This window comes from Hemibagrus wyckioides, linkage group LG08, assembly GCF_019097595.1.
Source record: "Hemibagrus wyckioides isolate EC202008001 linkage group LG08, SWU_Hwy_1.0, whole genome shotgun sequence".
NCBI lineage: Eukaryota > Metazoa > Chordata > Actinopteri > Siluriformes > Bagridae > Hemibagrus > Hemibagrus wyckioides.
In genome coordinates, this window is record NC_080717.1 from 9,156,396 (window position 1) to 9,176,803 (window position 20,408).

General features: G+C 37.9%; 6 non-coding genes and 1 pseudogene across 6 annotated transcripts; 6 read left to right on the plus strand and 1 right to left on the minus strand.

The window, feature by feature from the left end:
• Positions 1-211: 211 nt before the first annotated feature.
• LOC131358491 (5S ribosomal RNA) lies at positions 212-330 on the minus strand (annotated as a pseudogene).
• An 11,624-nt stretch (positions 331-11,954) lies between these two features.
• On the plus strand, positions 11,955-12,073 carry LOC131358380 (5S ribosomal RNA). Its single transcript, XR_009205380.1, has one exon. It is a non-coding gene; the product is annotated as a 5S ribosomal RNA (ribosomal RNA).
• Positions 12,074-13,360: 1,287 nt separating this feature from the next.
• On the plus strand, positions 13,361-13,479 carry LOC131358381 (5S ribosomal RNA). Its single transcript, XR_009205381.1, has one exon. It is a non-coding gene; the product is annotated as a 5S ribosomal RNA (ribosomal RNA).
• A 1,295-nt stretch (positions 13,480-14,774) lies between these two features.
• LOC131358382 (5S ribosomal RNA) lies at positions 14,775-14,893 on the plus strand. The gene has a single exon (XR_009205382.1). It is a non-coding gene; the product is annotated as a 5S ribosomal RNA (ribosomal RNA).
• Positions 14,894-16,200: 1,307 nt separating this feature from the next.
• LOC131358383 (5S ribosomal RNA) lies at positions 16,201-16,319 on the plus strand. Its single transcript, XR_009205384.1, has one exon. It is a non-coding gene; the product is annotated as a 5S ribosomal RNA (ribosomal RNA).
• Positions 16,320-17,612: 1,293 nt separating this feature from the next.
• On the plus strand, positions 17,613-17,731 carry LOC131358384 (5S ribosomal RNA). Its single transcript, XR_009205385.1, has one exon. It is a non-coding gene; the product is annotated as a 5S ribosomal RNA (ribosomal RNA).
• A 1,303-nt stretch (positions 17,732-19,034) lies between these two features.
• Positions 19,035-19,153, plus strand: LOC131358385 (5S ribosomal RNA). The gene has a single exon (XR_009205386.1). It is a non-coding gene; the product is annotated as a 5S ribosomal RNA (ribosomal RNA).
• The last annotated feature ends 1,255 nt before the right edge of the window (positions 19,154-20,408 follow it).

Sequence of the window (20,408 nt, forward strand, 5' to 3'; positions counted from 1 at the left end):
AGATGCTGGATTGGACTGAGATCTGAGGAATTTGGGGGCCAAGTCAACACCTCAAACTCATTATTGTGCTCATCAGTGCAAAGAACCCTAAAGTGGAAATAAAAATGTCCTTATACAGTTAAACCTGATCAATTATCTATAGCTGTTAATACATCCACCTGGTGTCATGCTATTACCTGCTTCATATTACTTGTAAAGGTGGGGGTGAAAAAGCTTACAGCACCTGGTATTCCCAGGAGGTCTACCCTCCAACTTCTAACCAGGTCCAACCCTGCATAGCTTCTGAGATCAGACGAGATCAGGCGTTCTCAGGGTGGTGTGGCTGTAAGCGAGAGATGACCCGCACTACCGGCTCTTTGTAGTGTATGACGTAGACAACACCTTTCTCTCACTTCCTAATTTGCTGTTGTACAGAGAGAACAACCTCTTCATCTAAACTAACATTTCTGTCTCACCTCCTGCAACACACACACAAACACATGGCTCTTCACCTCTTGGGATTCCTACCACTTAATGTCATGTTACTCCGCTTAATTTCTCCAAATATTTAAACAGGCACGTTGTATCTCAGCTTCTTGCTTTATTTTAATGCCACATATACGACTTCTTAATCACTTTAAATAACACATAAGATAAAGAAAGAGAAAGAAAGGTGACTGAGAACAGACTATTACCACTTCATCCACAAATACTTTGCTTGCTTCAATTTTTTGCATTAAAAACAATTCAGATCAAGAATTTAAAAGCCGCTAAAACTACGAGAGCCGCATGCCTTTTTTTTCTTTGCACTGCACACAAAGGCACAGAAAGCACACTATGTTGTTAATATTTGTCAGGACATCATGGATGTCACAGCTCTGCTGACAGCAGTTTTCTCTAGTTTTCCCATCATCCTTAAAGAAACTACTTGTTAATGTTCCAAATGTTTTGGTACACTGTTACTATAAAATAAATGATTGGACCTCAGTTACTTTTTGGCTTTACTTATTTTTTGTTAGTTTAGCTTACTTAAAAACACTTTAAAAAGCTGCAGGTTAATTATCGGCAAAGTGATTCCCCGCGAAGTGAACTACACAGGGAGCAGGATGTACACTTTAAAGTGCACTGCGACACGGGCCGAGAAATCGGCAATCCATTGCTCTTCCTGTAATAGCCCGGATGTTAAGACCTGAATTTTTTTCAACCTGAATTTTAATACCTGAATTTCCTGTAAATCCTGTAAGGATTTTTTTCATTCAGATCAAATTGCAAATTGACAAGTTTTTATTCAGTTCATGTGATTCAATATGCTATTTTGCTTTCAGGAATTTTGGCACTATTATACTTCCATACCTCGTGAAAAAAAATACACATAAAAAAATAAAACACGCAAATCACAGAATTGAAAACACAATTTAAAAAATAAAACAAACAAAAAAAGAAGAAAAAATATTAAAAACAACTTTTCTGAGTTTTATGCAGATTAAGTGGCGGGATAAAAGTCTGCATTGGTCCACTGCTTCTCAACCTACTGCCCTTCTCTAGCCAATCAGTAAAGTGACGTCACTGACTCTGCCGGTTAGTGTTTGAACCTGTCTTGAGTAAGTGAGAAGATGGGCGACTACACACAGCTACATGTAATCCATATCAATGTATACGTTAGTTAGATGCCTTAATTGCCCAAGGAATTAGTTGTAATATGTCTAAAATGGTCCTTAAATGTTCCAGTTGTTTTGTGCAGGTGTGGAGGACATGGTGCTTTCTTCCTAGAGGAGCAGAGTGTTGGGGTTGTGCTTACAAAGACTGAGTGGATGCTGTGGTCACAGTTTAGGACAGACATTGAACCAGACTCCCCATCCCGAATTAGTTTTAAACTGTGTGAGGCAAATTGTGGAATAAATCTGTTTTAATTACATTTATAGTATCACTCTACAATGCTTACGTCTAGTAACCCTAAATCCTTCTGCAGCTTTTATGGTGGCATGCAACTCCATAATGATGTTGATCTATCTCTAGCACACAGACAGAAATAAAGAGTCTAGAAATAATTTCTAATTTAAAGACTTATTTTCAGTTGACAGATTTTTGACTCTGACAAGAAGCCATTGTTATAATATGAATAAACATCTCTCCCTCTCTCTGGCATTAATATACAACATTAACAGTCACTACTTTAATAAAACTTTCTTTCTTTCTTTTTTTCAATATAGGCCAGAACTAGCAGTAACAGCCCTGGACACAGAATTATAAAAACTGCAGCAAGACACTACTGCAATGGGCAGAAACAGAAGTGCAGAGTCAAATACTTTAAAACCAAATCAAACAAATCAAACGTACATCTTTTATCAACAAGAACGCTACTGTAATGGCAGTCCTGAACATTCTGACTAAAGCTTTTATCTTTCCTGGTTTCTGGATGCAGTGTTTATTCTTCTTTTTCCACAGACAGTCTGCATCCTGAAACTATCAGGTAAAGAGCTATAAGTGTCATAAAAAGTAATACAGCAGACTTTCATATACTCATATAAAACTGCAAATCTAGCTATTATTAACGGTCATCTTGAAAATATTGCACGGGGAATCTATGCTTCAGTACAGCACCAGCATGCACTTGGCCATGTTCTGATCAGTGAATGTCCGTCTCTGATCCTGCTGCCCCTGACCCTGTATATGACTGACCTGAGCCTGTGGACACGGTGATACAGGACTCTGATTATGAGTCTGGGTTAATACAGAGATAAGAGTAAACACAAAGTGAATTATATTACTAATAGTGTTTCTGTAACCATGTAAATATATATAACTTTAATTGTGTTTCTGTAAACATGTAAAGTCATTTATATTTACATGTTGACAGAAACGCTGTATCAAAGTTATTTATTTACAGACACATTAATAAAATTGTTTACAATTACTCAACATATTTACATTATCTACAAATAAATTGAAATGAATCCATCCCCTACAGAAAGTGTCTTGTCTAGTCCTTAATGCTTTGATTAAAGGGCACAGAATTAAAGCTTGAGGATGTGTCACATAACGGAACACAGCAATATATAGACGCTGCACCTTCACGCCGAAGGCACCTAAAGCTTCTTGAACTCATTAATAAAATGTTATATTTTAATGTAATATATTAAAATGTTATGTTACTGGTTGGAACGAATACATCAGAAGGACAACACATGTTGGACGTTTGGGGGACAAAGTTAGGGAGGGCAGATTAAAATGGTTTGGACATGTTCAGAGGAGGGAGAGTGAGTGTATATATATATATACACACACTATATATATATATATATATATATATATATATATATATATATATATATATATATATATACACACACTATATTGCCAAAAGTATTCGCTCATCCATCCAAATAATCAGAATCAGGTGTTCCAATCACTTCCATGGCCACAGGTGTATAAAATCAAGCACCATTTACATTATTAATGGCATTTGGCAGATGCTCTTATCCAGATCGACTTACATTTATACATTTATCTCTTTATTTATATATATATATATATATGTATATATATATGTATATATATATGTATATATATATACACTATATTGCCAAAAGTATTTGCTCACCCATTCAAATAATCAGAATCAGGTGTTCCAATCACTTCCATGGCCACAGGTGTATAAAATCAAGCACCTAGGCATGCAGACTGTTTTTACAAACATTTGTGAAAGAATGGGTCGCTCTCAGGAGCTCAGTGAATTCCAGCGTGGAACTGTGATAGGATGGCACCTGTGCAACAAATCCAGTCGTGAAATTTCCTCGCTCCTAAATATTCCACAGTCAACTGTCAGCTGTATTATAAGAACGTGGAAGTGTTTGGGAACGACAGCAACTCAGCCACGAAGTGGTAGGCCACGTAAACTGACGGAGCGGGGTCAGCGGATGCTGAGGCGCATAGTGCGAAGAGGTCGCCAACTTTCTGCAGAGTCAATCGCTACAGACCTCCAAACTTCATGTGGCCTTCAGATTAGCTCAAGAACAGTGCGCAGAGAGCTTCATGGAATGGGTTTCCATGGCCGAGCAGCTGCATCCAAGCCATACATCACCAAGTGCAATGCAAAGCGTCGGATGCAGTGGTGTAAAGCACGCCGCCACTGGACTCTAGAGCAGTGGAGACGCGTTCTCTGGAGTGACGAATCGCGCATATTCCATTAAAAAACAATTATTACTCTATTTTCTTATTAAGAAACTTTTTTTTTTCAACGTTATTTTTTCGGAGGGTGTATGTTTCTAGAATGGACGGACTTCACGTAGCAGATATCATAGTCACATTTCTTGATGATACCAATCTCGTGATTATTCTTTTATTCGTGTATTTCGTTATTATTTTTAATTATTTTGCTTACTACTGCTACTACTACTACTATGATTCCTGTCCCTAACAGTCGTAGTAGTAGCATTTGCACTTATAACATGAGCGTCTTAGATGCTCCAACAAACAACTGGATGTTGCAGGTTTGTTCAGATTGTGTACAGTGTTCCTTATTTCTAGATATGTTCTGAAGTTTCCAATTCAAGCACTTGTGTAAAATCCCCTTTGATAGACTCGTCTAGCAAATGCTGTAAACGCAGAGAGAGAGAGAGAGAGAGAGAGAGCGCACGCACTCACGCGCTCTCTCGCTCGCGTTGGAAGCCGGCCCCACTCTCCAGATCAGCTGGTGGCGGTAATGCGTCCAAGTCCTGAACAAGGAAGAACAGAGCAGACATGTGGCTCTTGTAGTTGTTGCGGCATTTAAATTGTTGCTCTGAATTGTTTTTAACGAAGTAATAATTGAAGCAAGAAAAGTATTTGTGGATGAAGTGGTAATAGCCTGTTCAAAGACACCTTACTTTCTCTCGCAGCAATCTGCTGTCTTATGTCAAGTGTTTTTTTGATGTGGCATGAAAATAAAGCAAGAAGCTGAGATGCAGCGTGCAACGTGCCTGATTAAATATTTTGTCAAATTAAGCAGAGTAAGATGTCATTAAGTGTTAGTAATCCCAAGAGGTGGAGAGGCGCGTGTGGGTTGCAGGTGGTGAGACAGAAAGTTTGATATGGATGAAGCGGTTGTTCTCTCCACCCAACAGCAAACTGAGACGCGAATGAGTGACTTTAAAATAAATAAAATAAAAAAAGATAAGAAAAGAAACGGAGTCATCTACATCGTATACTATAAAGAGCCCTTATTGAAAGTGCTCTCTCGCTTACGGCCATACCACCCTGAGAACGCCCTCTAGTGCGCAGAGGAAGTTGGTTTGGCTACAGTGGGGAGAGACATGCTCTCCCATAGTGTTTGCTTTATTTCTTTTATTTTTTGTTCTAATTCATTTTTTACTAAATTTGGTTATAGTGTATTTTTTTCTTTCTTGCTCCCCAGCAGTTTGACTACCTGGGGAGGCGGTTTTTTTTTGTTATTATTTTGGTAGTTTGTTGGATAGTCTTTGCTACAATAACAAAGACAATGGCTGAATACGATAGATAATTCAAAGAATACACAATAATACTTGAAACTGAGAAAATTAAAGGACTGAAAGCAACTGATATTTTGAAGACGGTCGTTGAAATAGTTGGACATGTAAAATTACTTGCTTTAAGACCACGACAACAGGCGGAATACGTGTTAACATTTGCCGATAATGAGTCAATGAAACTAGTAGAAGATGGAATTTTAATCAGTGGAACGCATTGTGAAACCAGACTGCTTGAAAATAATGACATCGTCGTGTCATTTCTGTATCTGCCTGTTTATTTATCAGACAGCATTATAACAGAAAAACTCAGACTGTGGGGTGTCACACCCCTACATCCAATTAGAAGGAGATATTACCCAGGAACAGATATAACCGACGGGACAAGATATGTAAAGGTGCGATTCCCAAAGGAAATCGTGTCCTTGCCATACAGCACTAAATTCATCACAGCAGAGGGTCCACAATATGTCAGAATCATACATGATCGGCAGGTGAAGACTTGCCGATTATGTATGAACACTGGACATATAATGAAGGACTGCCCAAAGTTTGTATGCAGAGAGTGCTGTGAACAGGGACACCACGCGAGGGACTGCACTGCGGCTAAGTGTCCAGACTGCAGGAGAGCACTCATCAGCTGTGAATGCCAGGATGAGGGGGAATCAGCTGAACCTATGGAGGAAACACCGGCAGAAATAGAAGATACTGAGTCGGAACATCAGCAAAGCCGGGTGACGGACACAGGGAAAAGCAATGACCGAGTGGCAGAGCAACAGGTCGGAGCAGCGAGAAAGACAGTATCTACAGAAACGAAAGATGACGACATAGAAAAGGAATCGGCAATGGACGAGGATACAGATCTGGAATTAAAAATGGTAAAAGTAAGAGGAACACTGGATAACAATGGACGGACGACGAGTACAGAACGACGCGGAACTAATTGGGGAAGAAAACTTGGAGACGGATGTGCGGAAGACGACAGACTGGAGAGTAGAAGGAGAAAAAGAATAACGACACTCAATATACAAAAAGTTATAGAAAAACAGAGAGAAAGAAGGGAACTAATGAAAGGACTAAAAAAGAATCTAAGGACTGGCACGTTTGATGGGCTAACGGAAGAAATGTTGGAATAATGACTACTGCATTGTAAGTTAAAGACTACTGATGGAACGCTTTTTTTGTATACCGTAATACAAATAATGACATTTAAAATAGTATCTATCAATGTAAGAGGTTTAAATAATATACAGAAATTTCACACAATAATAACAAATGCTGGAACAGCTGAAATAGTGTGCTTACAGGAGACATATTGGGATGAAGAAAGTGTTAAAAAATGTAGAAACATATGGGATGGAAATATACATTGCAATAACGGGAAGGAAAAACAAGGAAGAGGGGTGGCGGTGTTAATTAAAAGGAACATATGCGAAAAAGAAAGAGTAATTTTTAATGACGATGTGGGGAAAGGTATAGCAATAGACCTAACACAAAATGATAATAAAATAATTCTGTACAACATACATGCACCTAATGAAGAAAAAGAAAAGGTCAGTTTCTTTAGGAAAATAATGACAACAATTGATGGGTGGAAGAATGTTATTTTAATCGGCGATTTCAATATAGCGCTATCTAAATTAGATATTGGAAACGCTATGGTTTTTAAAACAGATAAAGGGCGAGATGAGTTGAAGACATTAATGGAACAGTTTAAATTTGTTGATGTATGGAGGGAACGAAATAGAACGAAAAGGGAATACTCGAGAAGACAAAAAGTGCAAGGTTTAATTAAACAATGTCGGATAGACCTAGTCCTCTGTACAAAGAAGGTAGAAAACATAACAAGGAATGTATTTTATAAAGAAGCAGGATTCAGTGATCATAATTATTTATTCATGGAATTGGATTTTGATGAAGTAGAGAGAGGCCCAGGAATGTGGGTTCTCAACACAAGTATTTTAAATGACAGAGTATATTGTGAGAGAATAAAAGACTTAATTAAATGGAATTTGAAAAATAAATTGTTCTTGGAAGACAAAAGAATATGGTGGGATAACGTAAAATATGAAATTAAAAAATATTCTATAGAACATAGTACACGTACACAAAAAATTAAAAGACGAGAGGAAAAAGAAGTAAGGAAAGAGCTAGAGAAGGAACTAAAAGAATTAGAGGAAACTGGAAATGAGGGAACAATGGGGAAAATAATAGTACTAGAAGACAAGATAAAGCAAATAGAAGAAGAAAAGTGTAGAGGATTAATACTGAGAAGTAAAGTAAGATATGCGGTAGAAGGGGAAAAGAGTACAACTTTTTTTTTTAACCTGGAGAAAAACAGACAAAAAGCAAATGTGATCAAAGAGGTGCTAAACAAAAAAGGTGAAGAAGAGAGAGGGAAAGAAAATGTTCTGAAAATGGTGAAAGAATACTATGAGGATATGTTTACAAGTAGAGGAATAAATCAAGAAGATGAAGAATTTTTATTGAGACACATTAAAACAAAAGTAACAGAAGAGAACAAAGAAATGTGTGATCAAGAAATAAGTGAAGAGGAAATAGATATAGCTATAAGTCAACTGAATACAGGGAAACGTCCAGGGACAGATGGACTAACAAATGAATTTTATAAAAAATTCAAGCAACAGTTGGTACCAATATTAAAATTAATTTATGAAGAAGTATATAACAAGAAAGAATTAAGTGAAACAATGAAAACTGGCATGATCAAATTAATATATAAGAAAAAAGGAAAGACAGCTGATCTTAAAAATTATAGACCAATATCAATGCTAAACAATGATTTTAAAATTCTAACAAAGATTTTAGCAAACAGACTGAAATATGTATTACCCCAAATTATAACCACTACACAAGCATATGCAGTACAAGGAAGGGACATAGCTGACACACTTTGCAGTATAATAGATACAATAACATATATGAAAGAAAAAGGGAGCGGGGGATACCTAATAAGCCTTGATCTAGAAAAGGCCTTTGACAGGGTTGAACATACTAATATATGCATAACATACTGAGAGAATTTGGTTTTGGAAATAATTTTAGAAGATGGATAAAAATCCTTTATTTTGATGTTTTAACATGTGTGAAATGTAATGGATTTTTAACAGAGTATTTTAAACCCACAAGATCAATTAGACAAGGATGTCCACTGTCGGCTCTATTGTACACTTTGGTAGCCGAACCACGTGGTCTAGCAATGAAAGCTGATGAGGAGATCAAAGGTATATCAATAGAACACAGTGAAAGAACTGAATCAATATACCAGTATGCTGATGATACCACGATTATGGTCGAAGACCTAAAAAGCATTGAAAGGGTATTATTAAATATGTACTGTAGAGGATCAGGAGCAAAAATAAATTTTGAAAAAAGCAAAGGCCTGACAATTGGAATAGCAGATTCCCTACCAGAACAAATCGATTTTAAGCAGGAAGAAGAGATAAAAATCCTAGGGATAGTAATTGGACCAGATGCAAACAGGGCAAATGAAATAACCTGGGAGAGCACTGTAGGAGGAATAGAAAAACGACTAAAATTCTGGGAGAGTCGAAATTTAACAATAAATGGTAAAGTTCTAGTAACAAATGTGTTAATGTTATCCAAAATCTGGTATGTATCGAATGTGACACCATTGCCCTTGAAAGTTTACACAAGAATTAAACAGATTGTTTTAAATTTTTTATGGGGCAAAGGAAGAGTCAAAATAGCATATGACACGCTTATTGGAAGGAGAGAAGAGGGGGGATTAGGGCTTTTAGATCCTTTTATCAGAATGAAAAGTTTGAGAGTGAAAACGGTAAAGAGGTTTTTAGACAAAGAAAATACAGCAATGTGGAAGGAAGTGATGAGGTTTTATCTAAGAAAGAGTGGGGATTTTAATATGGGAGAAAACATTTTATGGATGAAAGCCAAAGGCCACATGGTAAACATGTTACCCTGTTTTTATAGGGAAGTATTAAATGCTTGGGGAGAGTTCCAGAGTAACATTAAAATAGAGCCCATAGGGAGAAAACAATTGTTAGACCAACCACTATTTTTAAATCAGAATATACGGAATGAAAACAACACGATATATTACAAGAAATGGTGGGATGGAGGATTAAGGCAAGTGAAAGACGTTCTATACGAAATAATAGAGGGGTTTTTACCGGTACAGGTGGAAGGGGATGCTATGGTAGAAATCGGTGAAATTGTCAAAAAAGACACAATAAAAAAGCAATATGAACAACTGTTGAATGCTATACCGAAAGACTGGATTAAAAGAATAAATGAACAAGAGCAGATAGAAGGGAAAATAGAATATCCAAAGGTTTTCTTAAAGAAAGAAAAGGGAGAAATGGTGTGCTTTAATGAAGGGAAACTCATTGAATTTTATGGATATTTTAGAGAAATTGCTTTTGTAAAGTCAACTGCGAATAGCTACTGGAAACAAAGATACCAAGCTTTGAATGAGAAGCATATATGGAGAAATGTAAGACTAAAATATATGGAACCTGTTTTAGAGAATTTTAATTACATGCAAAGACATAACTGCTTACTAACAGAAATGAGATTGTGTAAAATTGGATTAGAGGATGATGCGATATGCAGTGTGTGTAACATAACAGTTGAAGGGTGGTTGCATTTATTTTTTTACTTTGAAAAATTAACAAATTTTATGAGTAAAATTGGTAAAGGATAATGGTAAAGGATATGTTAAAAGAGAAATGGAAAGAACAAATGACACAGAAAGATTGGGAAATGTTGTTTCTATTTGGATCATGCACCAGGATCTGTACCACATATTTTTTAAACCTTATAATAGCTGTGGCTAAGTATTCAATATGGATTAGAAGAAATGTTGTAAAACACAAAAGGGTAGAAGTAAACGTCTGGACAATTTTTATGGCAAAGATGCAACAAACAATTGATGCGATGTATCAATATTTTAAAATGAATAACAAATTAGATGATTTTCAGAAAATGGTTGTGAAAGACAATCCTTTTATAAAATGTACATCAAAAGGTTATTAAATACTTATGTAAATTGTAATCAAGCTATGTGCTGTAAATGGATAATATGAAAAGTTTTCAATTAATAAAAAAAAAAAAAAAAAAAAAAACGCCCGATCTCGGAAGCTAAGCAGGGTCGGGCCTGGTTAGTACTTGGATGGGAGACCGCCTGGGAATACCAGGTGCTGTAAGCTTTTTCACCGTCAAAAGTCTCTACTGCAACTTTTCAAACTCAAAAACACCTTCAACTTGCATTCATTTATCACTACACAGAGATCACACACAGAGACACATCTGACAAAATCAACAAGCAATCAATCACCTCGACACAAATTCATGCTCAAATCACAGAATTATCCCTACCTTATTTATTTTCCACTTCATTCATTCATTCATTCATTCATTCATTCATTCATTCAAACAATCACTCGCATATTCCTTTAAAATACAATTATTATTCTATTTTCTTATAAAGAAACTTTTTTTTACATAAAGTTATTTATTTCGGAGGGTGTATGTTTCTAGAATGGACGGACTTCACGTAGCAGATATCATAGTCACATTTCTTGATGATACCAATCTCGTGATTATTCTTTTATTCGTGTATTTCGTTATTATTTTTAATTATTTTTCTTACTACTGCTACTACTACTACTATGATTCCTGTCCGTAACAGTCGTAGTAGTAGCATTTGCACTTATAACATGAGCGTCTTAGATGCTCCAACAAACAATTGGATGTTGCAGGTTTGTTCAGATTGTGTACAGTGTTCTTTATTTCTAGATATGTTCTGAAGTTTCCAATTCAAGCACTTGTGTAAAATCCCCTTTGATAGACTCGTCTAGCAAATGCTGTAAACGCAGAGAGAGAGAGAGAGAGAGAGAGAGAGCGCACGCACTCACGCGCTCTCTCACTGGCTCGCGTTGGAAGCCGGCCCCACTCTCCAGTTCAGCTGGTGGCGGTAATGCGTCCAACTCCTGAACAAAGAAGAAGAGAGCAGACATGTGGCTCTTGTAGTTGTTGCGGCATTTAAATTGTTGCTCTGAATTGTTTTTAACGAAGTAATAATTGAAGCAAGAAAAGTATTTGTGGATGAAGTGGTAATAGCCTGTTCAAAGACACCTTACTTTCTCTCGCAGCAATCTGCTGTCTTATGTCAAGTGTTTTATTGATGTGGCATGAAAATAAAGCAAGAAGCTAAGATGCAGCGTGCAACGTGCCTGTTTAAATATTTTGTCAAATTAAGCAGAGTAAGATGTCATTAAGTGTTAGTAATCCCAAGAGGTGGAGAGGCGCGTGTGGGTTGCAGGTGGTGAGACAGAAAGTTTGATATGGATGAAGCGGTTGTTCTCTCCACCCAACAGCAAACTGAGACGCGAATGAGTGACTTTAAAATAAATCAAATAAAAAAAGAAAAGAAAAGAAACGGAGTCATCTACATCGTACACTATAAAGAGCCCTTATTGAAAGTCTCTCGCTTACGGCCATACCACCCTGAGAACGCCCGATCTCGTCCGATCTCGGAAGCTAAGCAGGGTCGGGCCTGGTTAGTACTTGGATGGGAGACCGCCTGGGAATACCAGGTGCTGTAAGCTTTTTCACCGTCAAAAGTCTCTACTGCAACTTTTCAAACTCAAAAACACCTTCAACTTGCATTCATTTATTACTACACAGAGATCACACACAGAGACACATGTGACAAAATCAACAAGCAATCAATCACCTCGACACAAATTCATGCTCAAATCACAGAATTATCCCTACCTTATTTATTTTCCACTTCATTCATTCATTCATTCATTCATTCATTCATTCAAACAATCACTCGCATATTCCTTTAAACTACAATTATTATTCTATTTTCTTATAAAGAAACTTTTTTTTACATAAAGTTATTTATTTCGGAGGGTGTATGTTTCTAGAATGGACGGACTTCACGTAGCAGATATCATAGTCACATTTCTTGATGATACCAATCTCGTGATTATTCTTTTATTCGTGTATTTCGTTATTATTTTTAATTATTTTTCTTACTACTGCTACTACTACTACTATGATTCCTGTCCGTAACAGTCGTAGTAGTAGCATTTGCACTTATAACATGAGCGTCTTAGATGCTCCAACAAACAATTGGATGTTGCAGGTTTGTTCAGATTGTGTACAGTGTTCTTTATTTCTAGATATGTTCTGAAGTTTCCAATTCAAGCACTTGTGTAAAATCCCCTTTGATAGACTCGTCTAGCAAATGCTGTAAACGCAGAGAGAGAGAGAGAGAGAGAGAGAGAGAGAGAGCGCACGCACTCACGCGCTCTCTCACTCGCTCGCGTTGGAAGCCGGCCCCACTCTCCAGTTCAGCTGGTGGCGGTAATGCGTCCAACTCCTGAACAAAGAAGAAGAGAGCAGACATGTGGCTCTTGTAGTTGTTGCGGCATTTAAATTGTTGCTCTGAATTGTTTTTAACGAAGTAATAATTGAAGCAAGAAAAGTATTTGTGGATGAAGTGGTAATAGCCTGTTCAAAGACACCTTACTTTCTCTCGCAGCAATCTTCTGTCTTATGTCAAGTGTTTTATTGATGTGGCATGAAAATAAAGCAAGAAGCTGAGATGCAGCGTGCAACGTGCCTGTTTAAATATTTTGTCAAATTAAGCAGAGTAAGATGTCATTAAGTGTTAGTAATCCCAAGAGGTGGAGAGGCGCGTGTGGGTTGCAGGTGGTGAGACAGAAAGTTTGATATGGATGAAGCGGTTGTTCTCTCCACCCAACAGCAAACTGAGACGCGAATGAGTGACTTTAAAATAAATCAAATAAAAAAAGAAAAGAAAAGAAACGGAGTCATCTACATCGTACACTATAAAGAGACCTTATTGAAACTGCTTTCTCGCTTACGGCCATACCACCCTGAGAACGCCCGATCTCGTCCGATCTCGGAAGCTAAGCAGGGTCGGGCCTGGTTAGTACTTGGATGGGAGACCGCCTGGGAATACCAGGTGCTGTAAGCTTTTTCACCGTCAAAAGTCTCTACTGCAACTTTTCAAACTCAAAAACACCTTCAACTTGCATTCATTTATTACTACACAGAGATCACACACAGAGACACATGTGACAAAATCAACAAGCAATCAATCACCTCGACACAAATTCATGCTCAAATCACAGAATTATCCCTACCTTATTCATTTTCCACTTCATTCATTCATTCATTCATTCATTCATTCATTCATTCATTCATTCATTCAAACAATCACTCGCATATTCCTTTAAACTACAATTATTATTCTATTTTCTTATTAAGAAACTTTTTTTTACATAAAGTTATTTATTTCGGAGGGTGTATGTTTCTAGAATGGACGGACTTCACGTAGCAGATATCATAGTCACATTTCTTGATGATACCAATCTCGTGATTATTCTTTTATTCGTGTATTTCGTTATTATTTTTAATTATTTTTCTTACTACTGCTACTACTACTACTATGATTCCTGTCCGTAACAGTCGTAGTAGTAGCATTTGCACTTATAACATGAGCGTCTTAGATGCTCCAACAAACAATTGGATGTTGCAGGTTTGTTCAGATTGTGTACAGTGTTCTTTATTTCTAGATATGTTCTGAAGTTTCCAATTCAAGCACTTGTGTAAAATCCCCTTTGATAGACTCGTCTAGCAAATGCTGTAAACGCAGAGAGAGAGAGAGAGAGAGAGAGCGCGCACGCACTCACGCGCTCTCTCACTCGCTCGCGTTGGAAGCCGGCCCCACTCTCCAGATCAGCTGGTGGCGGTAATGCGTCCAACTCCTGAACAAAGAAGAAGAGAGCAGACATGTGGCTCTTGTAGTTGTTGCGGCATTTAAATTGTTGCTCTGAATTGTTTTTAACGAAGTAATAATTGAAGCAAGAAAAGTTTTTGTGGATGAAGTGGTAATAGCCTGTTCAAAGACACCTTACTTTCTCTCGCAGCAATCTGCTGTGTTATGTCAAGTGTTTTATTGATGTGGCATGAAAATAAAGCAAGAAGCTAAGATGCAGCGTGCAACGTGCCTGTTTAAATATTTTGTCAAATTAAGCAGAGTAAGATGTCATTAAGTGTTAGTAATCCCAAGAGGTGGAGAGGCGCGTGTGGGTTGCAGGTGGTGAGACAGAAAGTTTGATATGGATGAAGCGGTTGTTCTCTCCACCCAACAGCAAACTGAGACGCGAATGAGTGACTTTAAAATAAATCAAATAAAAAAAGAAAAGAAAAGAAACGGAGTCATCTACATCGTACACTATAAAGAGCCCTTATTGAAACTGTTCTCTCGCTTACGGCCATACCACCCTGAGAACGCCCGATCTCGTCCGATCTCGGAAGCTAAGCAGGGTCGGGCCTGGTTAGTACTTGGATGGGAGACCGCCTGGGAATACCAGGTGCTGTAAGCTTTTTCACCGTCAAAAGTCTCTACTGCAACTTTTCAAACTCAAAAACACCTTCAACTTGCATTCATTTATTACTACACAGAGATCACACACAGAGACACATGTGACAAAATCAACAAGCAATCAATCACCTCGACACAAATTCATGCTCAAATCACAGAATTATCCCTACCTTATTTATTTATTTATTCATTCATTCATTCATTCATTCATTCATTCATTCATTCATTCATTCATTCATTCAAACAGTCACTCGCATATTCCTTTAAACTACAATTATTATTCTATTTTCTAATTTAGAAACTTTTTTTTACATAAAGTTATTTATTTCGGAGGGTGTATGTTTCTAGAATGGACGGACTTCACGTAGCAGATATCATAGTCACATTTCTTGATGATACCAATCTCGTGATTATTCTTTTATTCGTGTATTTCGTTATTATTTTTAATTATTTTTCTTACTACTGCTACTACTACTACTATGATTCCTGTCCGTAACAGTCGTAGTAGTAGCATTTGCACTTATAACATGAGCGTCTTAGATGCTCCAACAAACAATTGGATGTTGCAGGTTTGTTCAGATTGTGTACAGTGTTCTTTATTTCTAGATATGTTCTGAAGTTTCCAATTCAAGCACTTGTGTAAAATCCCCTTTGATAGACTCGTCTAGCAAATGCTGTAAACGCAGAGAGAGAGAGAGAGAGAGAGAGAGAGAGAGAGAGAGAGAGCGCACGCACTCACGCGCTCTCTCACTCGCTCGCGTTGGAAGCCGGCCCCTCTCTCCAGTTCAGCTGGTGGCGGTAATGCGTCCAACTCCTGAACAAAGAAGAAGAGAGCAGACATGTGGCTCTTGTAGTTGTTGCGGCATTTAAATTGTTGCTCTGAATTGTTTTTAACGAAGTAATAATTGAAGCAAGAAAAGTATATGTGGATGAAGTGGTAATAGCCTGTTCAAAGACACCTTACTTTCTCTCGCAGCAATCTGCTGTATGTCAAGTGTTTTATTGATGTGGCATGAAAATAAAGCAAGAAGCTAAGATGCAGCGTGCAACGTGCCTGTTTAAATATTTTGTCAAATTAAGCAGAGTAAGATGTCATTAAGTGTTAGTAATCCCAAGAGGTGGAGAGGCGCGTGTGGGTTGCAGGTGGTGAGACAGAAAGTTTGATATGGATGAAGCGGTTGTTCTCTCCACCCAACAGCAAACTGAGACGCGAATGAGTGACTTTAAAATAAATCAAATAAAAAAAGAAAAGAAACGGAGTCATCTACATCGTACACTATAAAGAGCCCTTATTGAAAGTGCTCTCTCGCTTACGGCCATACCACCCTGAGAACGCCCGATCTCGTCCGATCTCGGAAGCTAAGCAGGGTCGGGCCTGGTTAGTACTTGGATGGGAGACCGCCTGGGAATACCAGGTGCTGTAAGCTTTTTCACCGTCAAAAGTCTCTACTGCAACTTTTCAAACTCAAAAACACCTTCAACTTGCATTCATTTATTACTACACAGAGATCACACACAGAGACACATGTGACAAAATCAACAAGCAATCAATCACCTCGACACAAATTCATGCTCAAATCACAGAATTATCCCTACCTTATTTATTTTCCACTTCATTCATTCATTCATTCATTCATTCATTCATTCATTCATTCATTCATTCAAACAATCACTCGCATATTCCTTTAAACTACAATTATTATTCTATTTTCTAATTTAGAAACTTTTTTTTACATAAAGTTATTTATTTCGGAGGGTGTATGTTTCTAGAATGGACGGACTTCACGTAGCAGATATCATAGTCACATTTCTTGATGATACCAATCTCGTGATTATTCTTTTATTCGTGTATTTCGTTATTATTTTTAATTATTTTTCTTACTACTGCTACTACTACTACTATGATTCCTGTCCGTAACAGTCGTAGTAGTAGCATTTGCACTTATAACATGAGCGTCTTAGATGCTCCAACAAACAATTGGATGTTGCAGGTTTGTTCAGATTGTGTACAGTGTTCTTTATTTCTAGATATGTTCTGAAGTTTCCAATTCAAGCACTTGTGTAAAATCCCCTTTGATAGACTCGTCTAGCAAATGCTGTAAACGCAGAGAGAGAGAGAGAGAGAGAGAGAGAGAGAGCGCACGCACTCACGCGCTCTCTCACTCGCTCGCGTTGGAAGCCGGCCCCACTCTCCAGTTCAGCTGGTGGCGGTAATGCGTCCAACTCCTGAACAAAGAAGAAGAGAGCAGACATGTGGCTCTTGTAGTTGTTGCGGCATTTAAATTGTTGCTCTGAATTGTTTTTAACGAAGTAATAATTGAAGCAAGAAAAGTATATGTGGATGAAGTGGTAATAGCCTGTTCAAAGACACCTTACTTTCTCTCGCAGCAATCTGCTGTATGTCAAGTGTTTTATTGATGTGGCATGAAAATAAAGCAAGAAGCTAAGATGCAGCGTGCAACGTGCCTGTTTAAATATTTTGTCAAATTAAGCAGAGTAAGATGTCATTAAGTGTTAGTAATCCCAAGAGGTGGAGAGGCGCGTGTGGGTTGCAGGTGGTGAGACAGAAAGTTTGATATGGATGAAGCGGTTGTTCTCTCCACCCAACAGCAAACTGAGACGCGAATGAGTGACTTTAAAATAAATCAAATAAAAAAAGAAAAGAAACGGAGTCATCTACATCGTACACTATAAAGAGCCCTTATTGAAAGTGCTCTCTCGCTTACGGCCATACCACCCTGAGAACGCCCGATCTCGTCCGATCTCGGAAGCTAAGCAGGGTCGGGCCTGGTTAGTACTTGGATGGGAGACCGCCTGGGAATACCAGGTGCTGTAAGCTTTTTCACCGTCAAAAGTCTCTACTGCAACTTTTCAAACTCAAAAACACCTTCAACTTGCATTCATTTATTACTACACAGAGATCACACACAGAGACACATGTGACAAAATCAACAAGCAATCAATCACCTCGACACAAATTCATGCTCAAATCACAGAATTATCCCTACCTTATTTATTTTGCACTTCATTCATTCATTCATTCATTCATTCATTCATTCATTCATTCATTTATTCATTCAAACAATCACTCGCATATTCCTTTAAACTACAATTATTATTCTATTTTCTTATTAAGAAACTTTTTTTTACATAAAGTTATTTATTTCGGAGGGTGTATGTTTCTAGAATGGACGGACTTCACGTAGCAGATATCATAGTCACATTTCTTGATGATACCAATCTCGTGATTATTCTTTTATTCGTGTATTTCGTTATTATTTTTAATTATTTTTCTTACTACTGCTACTACTACTACTATGATTCCTGTCCGTAACAGTCGTAGTAGTAGCATTTGCACTTATAACATGAGCGTCTTAGATGCTCCAACAAACAATTGGATGTTGCAGGTTTGTTCAGATTGTGTACAGTGTTCTTTATTTCTAGATATGTTCTGAAGTTTCCAATTCAAGCACTTGTGTAAAATCCCCTTTGATAGACTCGTCTAGCAAATGCTGTAAACGCAGAGAGAGAGAGAGAGAGAGAGAGAGAGAGCGCACGCACTCACGCGCTCTCTCACTCGCTCGCGTTGGAAGCCGGCCCCTCTCTCCAGTTCAGCTGGTGGCGGTAATGCGTCCAACTCCTGAACAAAGAAGAAGAGAGCAGACATGTGGCTCTTGTAGTTGTTGCGGCATTTAAATTGTTGCTCTGAATTGTTTTTAACGAAGTAATAATTGAAGCAAGAAAAGTATTTGTGGATGAAGTGGTAATAGCCTGTTCAAAAACACCTTACTTTCTCTCGCAGCAATCTTCTGTCTTATGTCAAGTGTTTTATTGATGTGGCATGAAAATAAAGCAAGAAGCTGAGATGCAGCGTGCAACGTGCCTGTTTAAATATTTTGTCAAATTAAGCAGAGTAAGATGTCATTAAGTGTTAGTAATCCCAAGAGGTGGAGAGGCGCGTGTGGGTTGCAGGTGGTGAGACAGAAAGTTTGATATGGATGAAGCGGTTGTTCTCTCCACCCAACAGCAAACTGAGACGCGAATGAGTGACTTTAAAATAAATAAAAGAAAAAAAGAAAAGAAAAGAAACGGAGTCATCTACATCGTACACTATAAAGAGCCCTTATTGAAACTGCTTTCTCGCTTACGGCCATACCACCCTGAGAACGCCCGATCTCGTCCGATCTCGGAAGCTAAGCAGGGTCGGGCCTGGTTAGTACTTGGATGGGAGACCGCCTGGGAATACCAGGTGCTGTAAGCTTTTTCACCGTCAAAAGTCTCTACTGCAACTTTTCAAACTCAAAAACACCTTCAACTTGCATTCATTTATTACTACACAGAGATCACACACAGAGACACATGTGACAAAATCAACAAGCAATCAATCACCTCGACACAAATTCATGCTCAAATCACTGAATTATCCCTACCTTATTTATTTTCCACTTCATTCATTCATTCATTCATTCATTCATTCATTCATTCATTCATTCAAACAGTCACTCGCATATTCCTTTAAACTACAATTATTATTCTATTTTCTAATTTAGAAACTTTTTTTTACATAAAGTTATTTATTTCGGAGGCTGTATGTTTCTAGAATGGACGGACTTCACGTAGCAGATATCATAGTCACATTTCTTGATGATACCAATCTCGTGATTATTCTTTTATTCGTGTATTTCGTTATTATTTTTAATTATTTTTCTTACTACTGCTACTACTACTACTATGATTCCTGTCCGTAACAGTCGTAGTAGTAGCATTTGCACTTATCACATGAGCGTCTTAGATGCTCCAACAAACAATTGGATGTTGCAGGTTTGTTCAGATTGTGTACAGTGTTCTTTATTTCTAGATATGTTCTGAAGTTTCCAATTCAAGCACTTGTGTAAAATCCCCTTTGATAGACTCGTCTAGCAAATGCCGTAAACGCAGAGAGAGAGAGAGAGAGAGAGAGAGAGAGCGCACGCACTCACGCGCTCTCTCACTGGCTCGCGTTGGAAGCCGGCCCCTCTCTCCAGTTCAGCTGGTGGCGGTAATGCGTCCAACTCCTGAACAAAGAAGAAGAGAGCAGACATGTGGCTCTTGTAGTTGTTGCGGCATTTAAATTGTTGCTCTGAATTGTTTTTAACGAAGTAATAATTGAAGCAAGAAAAGTATATGTGGATGAAGTGGTAATAGCCTGTTCAAAGACACCTTACTTTCTCTCGCAGCAATCTGCTGTATGTCAAGTGTTTTATTGATGTGGCATGAAAATAAAGCAAGAAGCTAAGATGCAGCGTGCAACGTGCCTGTTTAAATATTTTGTCAAATTAAGCAGAGTAAGATGTCATTAAGTGTTAGTAATCCCAAGAGGTGGAGAGGCGCGTGTGGGTTGCAGGTGGTGAGACAGAAAGTTTGATATGGATGAAGCGGTTGTTCTCTCCACCCAACAGCAAACTGAGACGCGAATGAGTGACTTTAAAATAAATCAAATAAAAAAAGAAAAGAAACGGAGTCATCTACATCGTACA